Source organism: Tenrec ecaudatus, chromosome 11 (assembly GCF_050624435.1).
Source record: "Tenrec ecaudatus isolate mTenEca1 chromosome 11, mTenEca1.hap1, whole genome shotgun sequence".
Lineage (NCBI taxonomy): Eukaryota > Metazoa > Chordata > Mammalia > Afrosoricida > Tenrecidae > Tenrec > Tenrec ecaudatus.
In genome coordinates this window covers 83,511,533-83,528,447 of record NC_134540.1, presented here as the reverse complement: position 1 = coordinate 83,528,447, position 16,915 = coordinate 83,511,533, and the positions used below count along the sequence as shown (strand labels likewise).

General features: G+C 43.1%; 1 protein-coding gene across 3 annotated transcripts in view; it reads right to left on the bottom strand.

Annotated features, from left to right (window-relative positions):
- Nucleotides 1-16,915, bottom strand: part of LIMS1 (LIM zinc finger domain containing 1) — a 168,476-nt gene that overhangs the window by 57,981 nt on the left and 93,580 nt on the right. The gene's annotated exons all lie outside the window — the stretch shown is intronic.

Genomic DNA, 16,915 nt, shown 5'->3' with positions numbered 1-16,915 from the left:
GAACTTCTCTCCTCAGTACAAATCACTCCTCTTAGTGATGCTCAACTGCATCTGGAACTCTGCAAGCTGTCTCAGAAATTTCTTCCTCACTAGATCCCCATGATCACCCAAGTAAGCAGTGTGTTTGATCTCCACGGAAAACAACTGTGTGTGATATAACATTTCTCAAACATTCTTGGCAGACTGTTGGCTATCCAGGCCAATGGCAATGATCTACTGGTTGAAACTTGGGCTCAATAACATTCATCTCACCAGTTTTCTCTTAAAACCATCTCCATGATGATCACGATGACTGCTTTTTTTCATTTCAGTCACTCCTAATAAAGATATTTGAAGAAAAAGAAAATATCTGAAACGCACATGAATAAAGAAATGAAACAGTGGTGTGTTTGGTAAACATTCATAAAATGCGCTCGAAGACTTCAGAGTTTTCTTTGACTTTTCACATATCTTGATTGGGAAAGGTCTCTGGAGTGGTTCATCCACTGTTCAAATGACATCGCCCTTTAATTGTGACACACACACACACACACACACACACACACACACACACACACACACCCGCCGCCCCAACATATATCTTCACTCCTAAGTCCCTTTTGTTTAAAAGAAAACAGACACATAAAGTTAATCTTGTATTTGAAATACAGCCACAGTGCTTATAGCTATGAACATGAATTTAAGAGAATGCCCAGGTTATGAGGCAAACCTCCCACCGTGGCCATGAGCTCCTTTTATAGCTGTGTGGCCATCGCCACCAGACCTTCTGTCTCTAAATTAGGTTCTTATTTTAGTTATGACTCAGCGAGGGCCAGCTCGCTGCACACTGACCTTCAGCTGATTTGGTAAAGGAAGTCAGTCAACAGGAATTTAGATTTTGTGACTCAGCTTACTGTGAGATTTACTTTCCTCAAATCATAAAACAAGAGAAGACCATAAGCATTTTCAGGAGAAAATATTTTATTCCAATGAAAACAATGAAACCTTTCTAATGTACAACTACATGTTCTTAGTGTGCACTGTCAGTTACTTTCTTTTTGTAGCACGAATCATACTCTGCATGTATGCTTGACATCACTAAACAGCATTACAAAAATCTTGGCTAAGATCAAGTGGACGCACTAAAATAATTTTTCATGTGCTGAAGTTCCTTGTTTTTCATTAACTTCAAGGGTTGTGATGAGCAGGCAGGATAGCGATGAACTATTTTTTTCTAAGTGTGACCCAAAAAATTAAAAGAATATATTTTTAAATGAAGAAATCGTTTAAGGTCACGGGAGACATGAATACCACACCAACTTGCGGCATTCTTAGGCTCCCTGGTGATGCAGTGGGCTATGTTCCAGCCTGCTAACTGCAGAGTCAGTAGCCTGAAACCACCAGCCAGCCGCTCCTTGGCAGAAAGACGAGGCCTTCCACTCCCATAAAGGGTTACAGCCTTGGGAACTCACGGGGGCAGTTCTACCCTGCCTTGTGGTGGACACTGACTCGATGGCAGAGTTGGGGGTTTGTTTTTCTGGAGCTGGTATTGATGCTTTATCAGTAGAGGGCGCTAGAGAGACAACAGGATGAAAAGGGCTGCTCCCAGAATCCTGGGGCCCAGGCAGCACACCCTGGAATCTTCAGTCTCTCTTCTACAATGCTCGCCAGCCAGAAGCACCAGTCTCCTGGGGAGTGGGGTGGGGTTGGGAGCAAACTGCCTCCAGGCTCCTGCCATGCAAGGCAGATGGTAGTACCCCCCAGCAACGCTCCCTTACACCAGCCTGGGGCATTCAGTAGAGCAGTGCTGCCAGTGAGATAGAAACCTCACTGAGAACAGTGTCCCTAATAACCTAGAGGGTGGATTTCCTACAAATTTACATTTCCAGCAAGTTTCAAGGACAACACCTCTGTCTTCAATGGTTCAGGGCAGAGAGGGGCTCATCCCCGGCTCTAGCTCATTTTATTCTTAGACTATTCCTCTCTGGCTTTAGCATGCTCGTGCCAGCCCTTCCTGTTCTAATGCCCTTTTAGAGTTAATAGTGCTTTTTATCTTTATATTAAAACTCTCTTGTTCAAATGATTATTTCTCTCCTCCCACCCCCAACCTCCAATTCAGCCCAGACTGATTACAGAAGCCTAAGTCAAAGCTTTTAATGGATGGTTCTTAGACCTTAGGAGTTTTAATCCAATCACCGGGGTCCTTATCATTATGAGACCCATGTGTCACTTAGCAACTTACAAATGTGTTTGCATTAGAAATGGAGGGATAATCAAGGTACAGCACAATCAAGCTGGAGTCTAAGTCTGCTGAGTCCATTCTGAATGTCTCCAACTCCAAGCCAGAAAAGCCACAAATGGTTTCATTATTCAACCCAGGAGCAGTTACAAGGCAACCCCACCCTCCAGAGTATCGATCAGTGTGTCCTCTTCCTGACCGCAATCTCTGCTACTAGTAACCTGGGTACCTGTGTTTTCACTGGCCTGTATGCTGAGAAAGAGGCTGAGCAGAACGAAACCACTGTGGCTGTTAGCTGCCGGCAAGCTGATTGCACCTTGGGGAGGCGGGGCATGTGTGGCAGAGGGGTTTTCTAGCATGTGATCTTCAGAAGCAGGTCAGCAGGTCTGTCTTCTGAGGTGGGCTTCAAAGCTTTAGGCCAGTAGCTGAGCCTTAATCATTTGCGCCACATCCAGGGGCTGTAAGGACGGGAATGCACGCCTCTCTTTCAGTCCTCAGGGAAGAGGTGCATACAGGAACCTGAAGTCTTCTCAGACTCTCAGGCCGCTTTCTCCTGGCTCGCTTCTCTCACAGATGACAGGGTTGGTGAAAAGAAAGGCAAGCTTCTAGAGCTCGTAACATAGGCCAGACACACTGGCTGTGAGGTATCCGGTACTCCTTTACAGTAAGTGTTACACACGTATTTTCTCACTGATGGAGCCCCCTGTGTGTTTCTTCTTGCCAAACTCCTATTACAGTCTCAAAACAACAACACAACCCGAGCCCTAGCCTGCTTTTAAACCAGCCTCTCAATTTCAGAACATTTGTGGTGAAAACATCCATGTGTACCCCTGAACACACACATGTGTGGTATCTCTCCAGCAGCACCATCCTGAGCAGGTGCCACTGTGAGAAAGCTGTGGAGTCAGCACAGCCTCTGGGAAGGGCCCTGGCTACAAGTCCTGTGAGAACATGGAGACCCCAGGCGATGTTTTCTAGATGCTTGCACAATGTCTCAGGTACCAAGGGCAATCTAGAATGTAACATAATGGCATTCTAAGCTCGCTCTGTTATGAGCTGCGAAAGAATCCAATCCTCAACCTCACTAGCTCCTCTCTTCCCTATGTCATCTGCCTCTCATGCCCCCCAAAGATCTAAATTGATTGGTGGGCACGCTGACTTCCTGTGAGTCACTGCAGAATGAGAGGGCTGTGTGAAAGATGGCCCTAACAAAGAACAGAAACCATGCGCTTACTCATCCTTCCCCTTTCCTTTTACAGACATCCTGGTGCAAGGAAGGCCCAACCTAAAACAGCCCAGTGATGGAACTGACTATGGGGGAGCTTGCTTCCTCCCCCCTGACCCCACCCCCTGAGCTCTCCTGGAGCATTGCCTTTATTCAGGCCACAGAAAGGCTAAATCCAGTGTCCATTTCCCACCTCAGTCAGAACCTGCCAAGAAACACTATTTCTAGAGAACAATGGACCAGAGAGACAGCAGGCCTGGGGAGGGAGCCCCAGGGTGCTCAGGAGGACAATTTTAGCTTTATCTGTGTGTGTGTGTGTGTGTGTGTGTGTGTGTGTGTGTGAGAGAGAGAGAGAGAGAGAGAGAGAGAGAGAGAGAGAGAGAGAGAGAGAGAGAGAGCTAGCTTTCTCTTAGTTTTAAACATTTAATTACTTGAACCTAAACCTTTCCCAACTACGGGGCAAGAAAACTCCTTCCTCTAATCATCTTATGTCAGCTCAGGACAGAGAAGGTTCAGTTCAGGGCATTGGAATGAACTCTGTCTATCCTGCCCTCTAACTCCCACTTTTATCCCAGCATTATAAAATGTTAGATGGAACTTTTTTTTTCTCATAGAAATTCCTAAGTAAGAAAGCAAAAATGTAATCAAAACTACCCGGGCACCAACCCAACAACAAAATAATTGAGTTTTCAAAGGACTTAAAAATCTATTTAAAAAGCAAACCAGAGGATAAAATGCTGAGGATGGTTAAACAAATCAAACTAAATGGAGAGCATATACGGTACTGGCTTTATAAGAAGTCACTGCTCTAAGCAAGCCATATCAAACCACCACTGTTCTGAGCCGACTCCTATTCATGGTGATGCTGGGGCTGTCAGAGCAGAGCTGTGCTTCTGCAGCCTTCAGTGGTGGCTGTTTCAGTCAGAAGTCACCAGGCCTTTCCTGAGCTGCCTTGGGTGGACTCAAGGTTCTAATCTATTGGTGACCAGTTAGGCACCAACTGTTTACAGTCCTCATTTGTGCTCATGTGTAGACAGCAATCAGAGCCCTGGAGGCGTGGTGGATCCACAGAGCTGCTCTGTTAAGTGCAAGGTCAGCAGTCCAAAGCCGCAGTCACTCCACAGGAGAAAGTCAAGGATTTCTATTCCTATAAAGACTTATAGTCTCAGGAATCCACAGGGGCAGCAGCTCTACCCTGCCCTCTAGGGTTGCTCTGAGGGGCATTGACTTGATGGCAGTGAATTTAGACAGAGAAGTACTCTTGAAGACAAATGGTCACAGTACTATTTGAAGAGAGAGATGTAGTTGATTGAAACTTTATCCTTCCAGATAAACCTGTCCTGAAATAAAGGAACACTGCTGCAATAAAAAGCAACATGCACTCTTCCCGTAGCAGCCCGAGGTGATCTGCCCAAATGGTTTGCCAGTCACTTGACCCAAACGCCCCCAATAACATGCAAGCCAAGAGGATTGAATCTCCGGGTCCACTTTAAGAACAGCGGTGAAACTGCCCAGGCCCTCAAGGGTGTGCATATCCGGACAGCCACCAAATACTTGAAAGACGTCTCTGCAGAAGCAGTGTGCGCTCTTCCACGTTCCAATGGTGGAGTTGGTAGGTGTGACCAGGCTAAAGAGTGGGGTTGGACCCAGGGTCCGTGGCCCAAAAAGAGGCTGAATTTTTGCTGCGTGGGCTTAAAACTGCAGAGAGTCGTGCTGAACTGAAGGGTTTCGATGTGCATTCCTTGGTCACTGAGCACATGCAGGTGAACAAAGCCCCCAAGATGCGCTGTTGGATTTACGGAGCTCACGGTCAGATCAGCGCACATTGAGCCCCCACCCCCACCCCCTACACTGAAGTGATCCTCAGTGAAAAGAACAAACTGTTCCTGAACCAGAGAGGAGGCTGCACAGGAGAAAAAGACCTCCCAGAAGAAACCGAAGAAGCAAAACCTTATGGCTCGGGAATAAATTAAGCTTAAAATAAAATTTAATAGAAGTTAAAAGATGCTGGTAGACGTAGCAGGGGAGAAAAAACAGATCAAAAAGACAAAAGCAAAACTTGACCTTCTGTCATGGCCGAGCACAAACAGTCACACGGGATGCACAATCTTCCTGGAACTGGAGCAGAATGAACATGTCGCGGGGGTAAATTAGCTGGTAGAGTTTACTGATCTGAACACAGACAATCAGGGGGAAAATAATAATGGCTCATAAAGCAACATCAGTATTTTAAAATTTTTATTCAGCAATCAAATCTGTGTCCCTGCTAGGCAGGTATGGATTGTCACTAAGCAAATTGCTAAAGGCCAATTGATTTTCCTTTTTGTTTAATATCTGTATCTAAATTTAGAGATCCTGAGTCAGTGCTGCAGAGCTCACCAGCCACGAACCCGGGGGCTGGAGAAGCTGCTACCTAAGGGCACACCGCCATTCCCATTTTGGTTCTGTAGACATGAAGCAGTACAAGAAGAAGGCAGGAAGGGATGACTCTTTCTCCAACTCCTATCACCCTGGCGCTGCCCTATGACTCTCCAGGCTCCCGTACGTGTCGGTCACTGTTGCATCACACTGCATGGGAATGGCCAGTGCTGGGCTGCGAGGCTCCTCACTCGCTGCTACAGCTTCTCTATCTAGCCAAATGCCAACAGGTGAACTCACTAACAGAAGGCACCTTGGAAACAGAGAACAGCTGATTTTCTGTTTCTCAAACAGATGCAGCTTCCCCAATGGTAAAAATGGAAAACAAAATTTGATATTTAAGAGGAAACACAAGAAGGACTCCTTGAGCCATCTCTAAGTCTGTTCAATTTCCAAACACTCTCTCTTTTTATGTACTCATATTCTTCACAACTGTCTTCAGTGGCCTGGATTCTGAGAGCCAAGTTCATAGTTTCCAAAGAAATTTGAACTGCCTTAGATAGCAAACAAATTCCATCTCTGCCCCAAGGAGGTAAAAGGAGTAATTTGAGATTGCACAAGTTTCTCAATGCACTCTCTTTCCTCCACATTTTGGGATTACAAAACATTACTTCTTTCCATATAAACTGGGGAAGGCCGAGTGATTGCCGCAGGCAGACATCCTAGCTTCAGGTGAAGAACCCGCGAGGGTGACAACCAGCCGTTTCGGTTACACTTACGCATGCAACCTGAGGAAGTGTTATTGAGAGTGTACTATGTACCAGCTACTGTGAAGAACGAAAACCGAAAACAAAGACTGTCACTTCACAACTGTCTTTAACCATCTTGTATTCAGCAAAGGAGCTGAGACATGCACACAATAACAGTGACATGAGCTCGACCGGGTCCTGAGCTACTGGAACAGCCCATGGCGCTAGACAGGATCCCCAAACCAAACTCACTGCCACGAGCGATCCTATAGGACAGGGGAGAACTGCTCCTTTGGGTTTCTGAGCCCCTAACTCTCGATGGAAGCAGAAAGCCTCATCTTTTCTCCTGAGGAGTAGCTGGCAGCCTCAAACTGCTGACCTTGCAGTTTGCAGCCCCATGCATAACCACTATGCCACCAGGGATCACCAGGAAGATAGGGGTTGAAAAATGGAAAGAATGAGGTTTAAAGCTGGAGAGCACTGGCTTCCACTCCCATTCTCGCCATTTGCTAATCGAGTCGAAGGGAAGATTAAGCAAGAGAACATCGCATATAGAAAACTGCCTCATTGTGTCAGGTTCACATGAGTTTTATATGTTAGTTTCTTTCCTAGTTTCCCTGTTTCTAGTCAACAAATGTTTACGTAAGCCCAGCCAATAAATTAATAAATGAAAGCTGATACAACAGAATGGAAAGAAAAAACTGGGAGCCAGGTGTGGTGCTATATTGATTCAGCAAAGTACAAGCAGATCTTACAAGACAGCAAGTTAGGCAATCACACAGATGATTCAGAAAGAACACAAAATCTGATCCAAGAGAACTAGAGGGATGATTTAACAAACATTTGACATTGCTAGTTAATGTTCTCCTAAATGCATAGCACGCTACTCCAGACCAAACCCACTGCCACCCAACCCCGATTCTAACGCACACACAGCGACCCTTACAAAGACAGGGCGTAATTCTTCATGGAAGCAGAAAGCTTCATTTGTCTCCTGGGAAGCAGCTGGTGGTTTCCGACACAGCACATGAATGGTCTCTAATTATCCAAGGACCCTCCCGAAACCCACCTCTGAAGTTGCCATCCCTGACAGATAGTGACTGATGCGACAGAGCAGAGCAGAGCTGCCCTGTCTTTCCTCAGCATAGCCTCTGGGAGGTCCAAACCAACCACCCTTCCCTCTGTCCTTGTGTGGGGGGAGGTCCGGGGGGTGCCTACGGTCTTGGTGTCCATGCCTTGTGCAATCTTCTCCTCTTTACTGACTCTCTCCTAACCAAGAGCACAGAGTAAACGCGATGTTACTTACAAGACTGGGCTATAAAAAGGCTGTCTCATCCATCCTGTCTTGGCTCACTCATTCTTTCAAGTGCCCTAAGCTGATCGTTGGAGGTCTTCTGGTTTCTTTTTTTTTTTAAACCAAGGGGAAAGTTTTATATATATAGTACACTTTGTTCAGATATAGCCTAATAGTATCCGTTCACTTTGTGTGCTGAGCAAATAATGTAAGAAACTGGATTAGATGAGCTAGGCAGCTCTCAGGTTTGGAGGAAGGTTCATTTTCAACCTGCACTACAGAGATGCACAACCTTACTTGCTAAGGATGAAGACGATGTGAAGTACTTTCTGATCAGGCTCAAAGGCTCTTGCCTCGATTATGATGACACCTCAACATAGAGAAAACAAAACATCATCACAGGTAGGCCAGTAAGCACCATCAGGACAAGCAGATAAAACAGAAAGATAAAATTTGTCTTAAGATTTCACTTTACTTGGATTTACAATCAATGCCATGGAAGCAGCAATTCAGAAACCAAAGAAATTATTGAATTGTTAAGATCAGCTCCAAAATATCTATGTAAATGGCCCAAAAGAGAAGATATTTGAAGACTATGGTGCCTCTGTCCTTGGCCCAAGCTATGATGTAGCCAATCGCCTTGTATATACGGGAAGGCTGACAATGAATAAGAGAAACCAAAGAAGAATGAATGCCTTTTAAGTATGGTGGTGGTAAAGAATATTAAATATATCTTGGACTGTAAGGAAGAAATAGCACGTCTGTCTTGGAAAAAGTACCGCCACAATGCTCCTTAAAATCGAGGATGGTGAGACTTCATCGCACATACTTTGGACAGGTTATCAAGAGACACCAGTCACTAGAAAATGATATCTTGCTCTGTAAAGTAGGTGGTCAGTGAAAGGGGGGAAACGCTTCCACAACATGGGCTGACACAGTAGCTGCAACAAGGACCTCAAGCACGGGAATGACTGTGAGGATGGTGCAGGACTAGGCAGTGGGTTTTTTGGTTGCGTATAAAATTGTTACGAGTTGGAAGCAACTCAATGATACCCACCCCACCACTGGTAGCTGGAGGCTTTAAAATATCTTAGAAAAATGGAATTGAAAAATACTGACAACCACGAACTTTCAGAAGTCCCTTGAAGCTGTGAAATTTAACCGTCCTAGTAAATCATTCAGAAATTGTATTGCATATTAGCAATAGACATTTATAGAATGACGCAGTTAAAGCTGACCGTACTCTCAGCAGAACCGAAAGGTGGAAGAAAAGGTATGTTTGTCCAAAAACTTCACTTTTCACTATTCCTTTCATGGACCTAAGTTTTAGGCATTCACACTGTAAATTTTTTTAATTTCAGCATATTATATAGAAATGTTTTATATGTCAGCGAGGAAACAGTATTTCCCTTCAGATAATATACTTTCCAAAACTACTACTATTGAGAGTAAATTGTCATTTTCTATATTTTTATGTTAAGTACCTCTAAGCCAACTTCTTTCCACATTGTTTTATTAATTCAGTGAGAACTGTTTATTGACCAAAGACCACTAACTGGGCCATGTGGCAGGATCTGGAGATGCAAAAAACGGTAAGGCAAGGAAGGCCTCTAGCCTTGGTGAGTCCCTTCTATCTGTGGGGAGGGAAGAGTGAGGGTGTCTTTAAAACCACGAAGGATGCTCTGGGTCACCCCGTTCGACACTGAGGGATGCTACTAACTTGTCAAACGCAACACTCAACAGTATTTATTACTCATTGTGCCCGGTTTTCATTGTTACAAAGACTACATGAGCTCTCACTGAGAAATGAAATAAGGAAAACGGAGAGCAATTGCACCACTGCTCTATCCCCTTAATGGAGTTTGTATTTTCTAAAACCAAAATATGAGCATTGGTTCTACGGCCAAAGGGTGATCAGCAACCTGAAAAGCAGATTTAGGGAAATTCAGATGCTAGGTTGGTCTTGATCCATTCAACCGCAAGTGAACTCAGAGCATTAATTTATCCGAATCAAGGACACGGGCTCTGGTTTAGATAATGACCATTACCCTCCACAGCCCCACATTCTTTTTCCTTTACAGGATTGTGAGATGTTTAAAAATAGGTAAGCAAGATACACGCACACATATTTATATACATACATACATACATACATACATATATATGGAAACAAAAGGGACAAAGAAATCTCTTAATACAGTTCTTGGCCCCATAACAGAGCTCAAGAATGGTCATGAATTATTCAGGAACATATGATTTGAGGTTTTCAGCCTCAAATCAAGTCAAGGACAGTGCTGCTTCTGATTAGAAATTATTTTACACACCATATCAAAAAAGATATGAACTCAAAACACTTATTTAATAATCAGAAAGTAAAGGTTACTTTTTCTTTGCACTTCCATTCCTAGTTATGCTAATCTGCCTATTGATCAAGTCAAGGACATCTAGGGTGGAAGGGAAACAGCACTTGGAGGTTCTGAAAATCAAAGTATGTTTCAATGTTGGTAAAAATATCTGCAGTCAGTCAATTTCACATCTCTGTTCTATTCCTCAAGTACTAGAAATAAAATTTTCAAAAAATTTCACTTATCTCAAATAACTGACACTTCCTAGATTTTAGCCAGTAAGCTAGATTTATTGGAGGATGAGAAAGGGTGGAGCTACAGAGTCTATACGCATGAAGAAAAGGCGTAAGGGGTCCTTCTCTTTGCATAGGTGGTTGAATAGGCACTAGCTACATGAGCAATCTAGACTTGACTACTACAAATGCCCCTCATGTACATCCACCACTCGTCTGTCTTTCAGCGGAGGCTTGTGCATTGCTACGAAGCTAGCCAGGTTTCAACGGAGCTTTCAGTTTAAAAGACAGACTTGGGAAAATGCGTGCTGAACTACTTTACAAAAAAGATGGTATGATCTCATTTACATGACGTCACAAGATTACATAAATACAGCGATAACAAAGGTCACCAGAGAGAGGAGTAAGAAAGGAGAGAGGGAAATGAAAGTGGTGCATTCTTGTCTGTGGTGATGGGAAAATTGGCATCAACTAAGGGTAATGACACACTGGAGTTTCAGGTGGTTTAGTGGTTACACATGGGCTGCAATCCACATGGTCAGCAGTTCAAACCACCAGCAGTTCTGCAGGAGCTGGGCTTTCTACTCCAGTAGAAACCCTACCGTTTTGGAACCCAGAGGAGGTCCATAGGAGTCAGCACTGACTACGATGGCAGTGAGGTTGGTTTTTGAGAAGGGTAATGGTTACACTACTAGACCCCTGTAAGTGACATCACTAAGATGTCCACCAGAAAAAAGGCACAATGGTAACAGCATTATATAACAAAACCACGTCCTTCACCTGACCCTCCAAAAAAGAAGTCACAGCTGTCAACAATAGTAAGGCACAATGATACACCTCATAGGATTGGTTTTCTGATCCAAAGATTCAGGGTCATGGTTTCATGAGTCTGCCTTCAACTGGACTAAAGGTGATTTTAGAATTTCTGTTCAGTCAGTGTTTCAAATCCACTAGCTGCTCCAAGGAAGAAAAGTGGGGCAGGCTGCTTCTGTAAAAGTTGCATTGGAAACTATAGGGGGACAGGTCAATTTTATTCTACAGGATTCCGAGGAGTTAGAACCAGCTCCATAGTAACAGGTTTGGTTTGGGTTCTACTTCCTGTTTCAAGGAGGCTTCGAGCTTGTGATATAACATGATCCAACAACTGGACTCGATATTCCACTGGAGCAGCACAGGAAAAAGGAGATATAAAACCACTGAAGGAAACAGGCTGCAGATCTACTCCCTTTTGCAGAAAAACCAGAATTGAACGGTGCCTGATTACCATTATGAATATTTTGACCAACAACTCAATAGATGGATCAATGTTTAACAGAATTTCAAATTCTCATAGAAGCCAGATATATTGGATAGGCTGGGGGAATCCTTAAATCTATTGCCCCGAGATAATATTTAAACCTTAAACAGAAATTATCCCCTGTGACAAAATAATAATCTATAAATTATCAAGGGCTCATGAGGGAGGGGTTAGCAGGGAGGGAGGGGGAGAAAAAAGAGGACCTGATGCAAAGGGCTTAAGAGGAGAGCAAATGCTTTGAAAATGATTAGGGCAAAGAATGTACAGATGTGCTTTATACAATTGATGTTATGTGTATGTATGGATTGTGATAAGAGCTGTATAAGCCCCTAATAAAATATAAAGAAAAAAAAAAAAAAGGATGCCACCAGAGCTCCTTCCCTCACCTCTAGAGCTTTCCTTTCACTGGAACTGACCTTCTAGTGCAGTGTTTCTCAACCTGTGGGTCACGACCCCTTTGGGGGGGGTGTCAAGCGACCCTTTTGGGGGGGGGGTTACCTAAGACCATCAGAAAACACCTATTTCCGATGGTTTTAGGAACCGAGACAGCGCTTCTCTATCGGTCTCCAGGCGGGTCCGCCCACATGCAGAGATACCCACATACGAGTACCCAGTGTGAACGCTGTTACCCATGCTACACTATGCTTCCAGACAAAATGTCATTTGTCATTAGAAATAAATATCTCACAATATATAAAAAAGAAACACAAAAAGAAATTATCCCCTGAAGCTATCTTTAAGCTAAACAAGAATTCAGATCAATTAGTAAGGAATGCTTGTCTTCGCACTGGGATCTTTTAAAGAATTAACTAAATGAGATCCAACTGAGAACAGCAACTCTGGAGGAACGAGAAGAGATTCCAAGGGTGGTGAGTCCCTGTGAATGGTGATGGGGCAGTATGAGTAGAGATGATCAGATGATGACAAAATGTGAAGAACATAAACACCGTCACTGGACTATACAGGCAGAAATTATTGAATGGATAGAAGTTCAGTGGTGTATATTTTCATCAAAAACTTAAAAAAATTGATCCCGAACTCATAGGCGGCCATGCAAAAACATGCAGCAGGTTAATTTGACCAGATGATGATAATTTGTCAAACTTTCTATTAGACGATATACTTTAGTAAATACTAGTATTTTGAGGGGTCCTCAGAACTTCAAGAACTTTAAAGGGAGGATACTGTTAGGTGTGTTTTTATTCAGGTTTAAAAAAAATGTTGTGCTTGAGTAAAATGTAATTTAAGAGAATAAACAGCTGAGGACTAGGCATATAATATCTACCTGGGTATCACAGGGTTGTATCCTTCCATCACACTAGTTCCACCTGTATGCTGAGCAAATAACCTAAGGAGCTGCACTAGATGAAAAACACAGCATCAGAACTCGAGGAAGGTCCAATGACAAGCTGCGATGTGCAGATGACACAAGCTTGCTTGCTGAAAAGCAAGGAGACTTGAAGCACTTACTGATACAGGTCAAAGGCCACAGCCAACTGGAGGAGTGAACTCCAAATCATGATAAAGAGAGAAAAGATTAAAGCCGTCAGGATTTCAATGTACTTGAATCCACAATCCATGCGCATGGAAGCAGCAATAACAAAATCAAAAAGACTTATTGTACTAAGCAAATTTGCTGTACAAGATCTATTTTAAATTGGTATAAAGCAAAGACTGAGGTTCACCTGGCCCAACTAATAATAATTTCAATCACCTCATATGCACTTGAACACTGGGCAACGAAGAGGAGGACCAAAGGACAACGGCTGCCTCTGAATCATGGTGCTGGCGAAGAATGGTGCTGCTGCCAGAAGACCAGACTAGTCTTGGAGGAAGGACAGCCAGAATGCTCCTTCGAAGCAAGGACGGCAAAATGTCACCTCACAGACTTCGAACATGTTATTAGGAGAGACCAGTCCCTGGAGAAGGACATCACGCTTAGCAAATAAAAGGGTCATAAAAGAAGAGGAAGACTCTAGACCAGTGGCTCTCAGCCTTCCTAATGCTGCGACTCTTTAATACAGTTCCTCATGTTGTGGTGACCCCCCAACAATAAAATTATTTTCGTTGCTACTTCATCACTGTCATTTTGCGACCCCTGTGTGAAAGGGTCGTTTGACCCCCAAAGGGGTCACGACCCACAGGTTGAGAACCACTGCTCTAGAGGAAATGGGTAGCGCCAGTGGCTGCAATAAGAGGCTCCTCCCCGAGAACATTGGTGAGGATGGCACAGGGTTAGGCAGTGCTTCCTTCTCTTATACACAGGGTCACTACGAGTGAGCACTAACCCCGCAGCACCTAACAAGAACACCTCAGATGTTATTTTGGCACTACCACTTTCGGCAGGGGTGGGGGGGTGGTAATTAATGATCTACAAACTATGGGTAAAATCTACTTTAATAAATTTACTGCTTAAATTAAAAATTCTCACCAGTTTTATGCAGGTTTTGAGAGATGGGTATAAAGATGATATACACATACCATCTTTTTATATATAAAGCCTCTGCATATACATCCATATATATGCCACATTCAAATCCATAACCACCAGGCTTCGTAGGAACACATAAATCCCAGTTATTTCTTACGCGTGCTAGGCCCATCAATGCCCAACGAAGGACAAGCACTAAGGCTCAAGGTGAAGGCCCACCAGGACAGCCTGCCACACACTTTCCACTGTGGTAGCTATTACATTACATAAAGAAGGACAACACAGCTTTCCAATACAGGGGTTTAGTGGTCCATTTTATCAAACAAACAAATAGGGGAACTTTTAACCCACACTCAATACGCTCAAATAAAAGTCCTTAAAAGTCCGATGTTGAATCACATTGCATTTTAGACTTGTGTTTTAAAGAATTTCAGGTTGGAAGCTGGTCCTGTTTTCATGTCTATCACAGTGAACTTTAAACATCTGCATTTCATGCTTCAGAGTAGAACTGTCCATTTAGATTCTTGGGGGGGGGCGAGGAATTGGCATTGGCATACCCTGTTTTTACCCACTCATAGTTTTGTTTTGCTAAGATCTACAAACATGCCAAGAAAATGACCACATGAGTGAAAAGGAATTAGTGCAGGAATGGGGTCTTGTGCAATACTTGAGACAGCAGGAAATAAGAATTATGTTGATAGTACAAGTATTCACAGTCAAATAACTGCACTCCGAGAGGCCATTTGTCGGTTATAAGCAACAGCTTGTGTATTCCGTGGAGAGGGTCTATTTATTTTTTACTTTTCATCAATCTTTACATTTCCCACACATCTTCATTTTATTCGAGGATGCAGTAGGCATTCAGTAAGGACTGACTGTGTAATGAAGTGAAGGCATTAACCCTACTCACTTCAGACATGACAATCACGGCACCACCTCCAGGGTTGTGGTGAGGGTTGTATAAATGCGTTTTAATTCTTGTTTTTAAAAAGAATAAACAGAGGCTCAAGGAAATTTCGTAAGTCAGAGCGATCCAGTTAAGGGGTGATAAAACTGAGATGGGCCCCACTTCACAGCAAAGGCCCCCAGTGGTACAAGGGCAGCTCCTTCACTGGACCTTCTGGGTGGGTTTGAACCGCCCAACGTCCAGTTAGTAGCTGCGTACTTAATCCGCGGTGCCACCAGAGCTACTGCTGCTCCTTTTTTTTCTAAATAACTTTATTGGGAACGCTTACAACTCTTGTTACAATCAAAACCACAAGAGCTTCTATCCCTGATTTCTACTAGCTAAAAAAAACTTTTTAAATTAGGATTATTTAGGGGACGGGGGATGGCGAGACTCTACCTCTGAAATGAGTCCACTGGGAGTTGGGAGGAGAAGGGCGCACAACAGGGCAAGCTATTGGGAGGTTTGAAAAATTGTTTAAACTCAATACAAAAATGATGACCTGAAATGTAAACCTCTACCTAATTCACAATAAAGGTTAATCCCTAGATAAGCACTATGCTCCTAAAATCAGGTAAATGGTCACACTATCTACATCAGGGGCTAGAAGTGGTGGACACGGACGGAAGTCCTTTATGTCATTAGGAACCACACCACCAGGATGAGTTGGAAAATATTTCAATTCCCCTTAGCACAGTGATTCTCAACCTGTGGATCTCAACCTTTGGGGGTCGAACGACCTTTTCCCAGGGGCAGCCTGCTTCATAACAGTAGCAAAATTACAGCAATGAAGTAGCAACAACAATAATTTTATGGTTGGGGGGTCACTAAAACATGAGGAACTATATTAAAGAATCGTAGCATCAGGAAGGTTGAGAGCCACTTAATGTTTTAGCGCATTAAGACAAGTGATGTTGGTTAGGATTTACTTTTCCTCCTTTAAATTATAATCTAGACGGAAGAATCCAGTTGCTTAAAAGACCCTAACAACTACAGAAACAGTATCTTTGAACAAACGTGTAATTTTATTCTTGGGTAATTTCATCACTGTTTGGGAGTAAGTGAAAAGATGGTTGGCCTGGAATGTTGTAGATGTCTTTTTCCCCTTCTTTTAATCTTTAGAATCTAAAACCGGAAATGAAACTGTTTGGGGTAACTTTTCATTCTTGGCTCTGTAAATGCTCATTTCAGAGGTCACTTACAATAAATAGTCTGTCTGGTTAGCAATACGGTAGTCAAAACATTTCACTAACTTCACACCTATAATTTAATAAGAATTTAAACCCAGAAGTCTTTATAATCTACCTAATCCAATCATGTCAAGATCATAGATCAAATGTAGCTAAGAAACATTCTGGTGCAGTACAGAATTAATGCTAGTCACATTCGGATTGCTAACAATCACTGAATGGTAAAGTATCCTCTTCACGGGGTAAAGGTAAGCGCAAGGGCGCACTTCAAATAAACGTCTCTCTCCTGGAGTATAGCTCGCTATTAGTCAAGTATCTATTTAAAGGGAAGTTTCACTGTCAATCTTATATAAGAAGTCTGAAAAGGAGTTGGTAGGAAAAAGAGTTAACTGTACACAACTTCCTTCCCATCATTGAATGAGAGAATATTCAAACAATTAAATCACATATCCTGAAAACAAATCATAGTGCTGTACCTTGAATGTAAGAGAAAAGGGGTCTCTCAATTACTGCAGCCTTAGCACTAACACAGGAAAACTTTTCACCTCAGAAACATAGAAAAAGCCAAATAAACCTTTTACAAGAAACACAGAACTTTAGCATATGTGCTAACATTATAGGGAACTCTT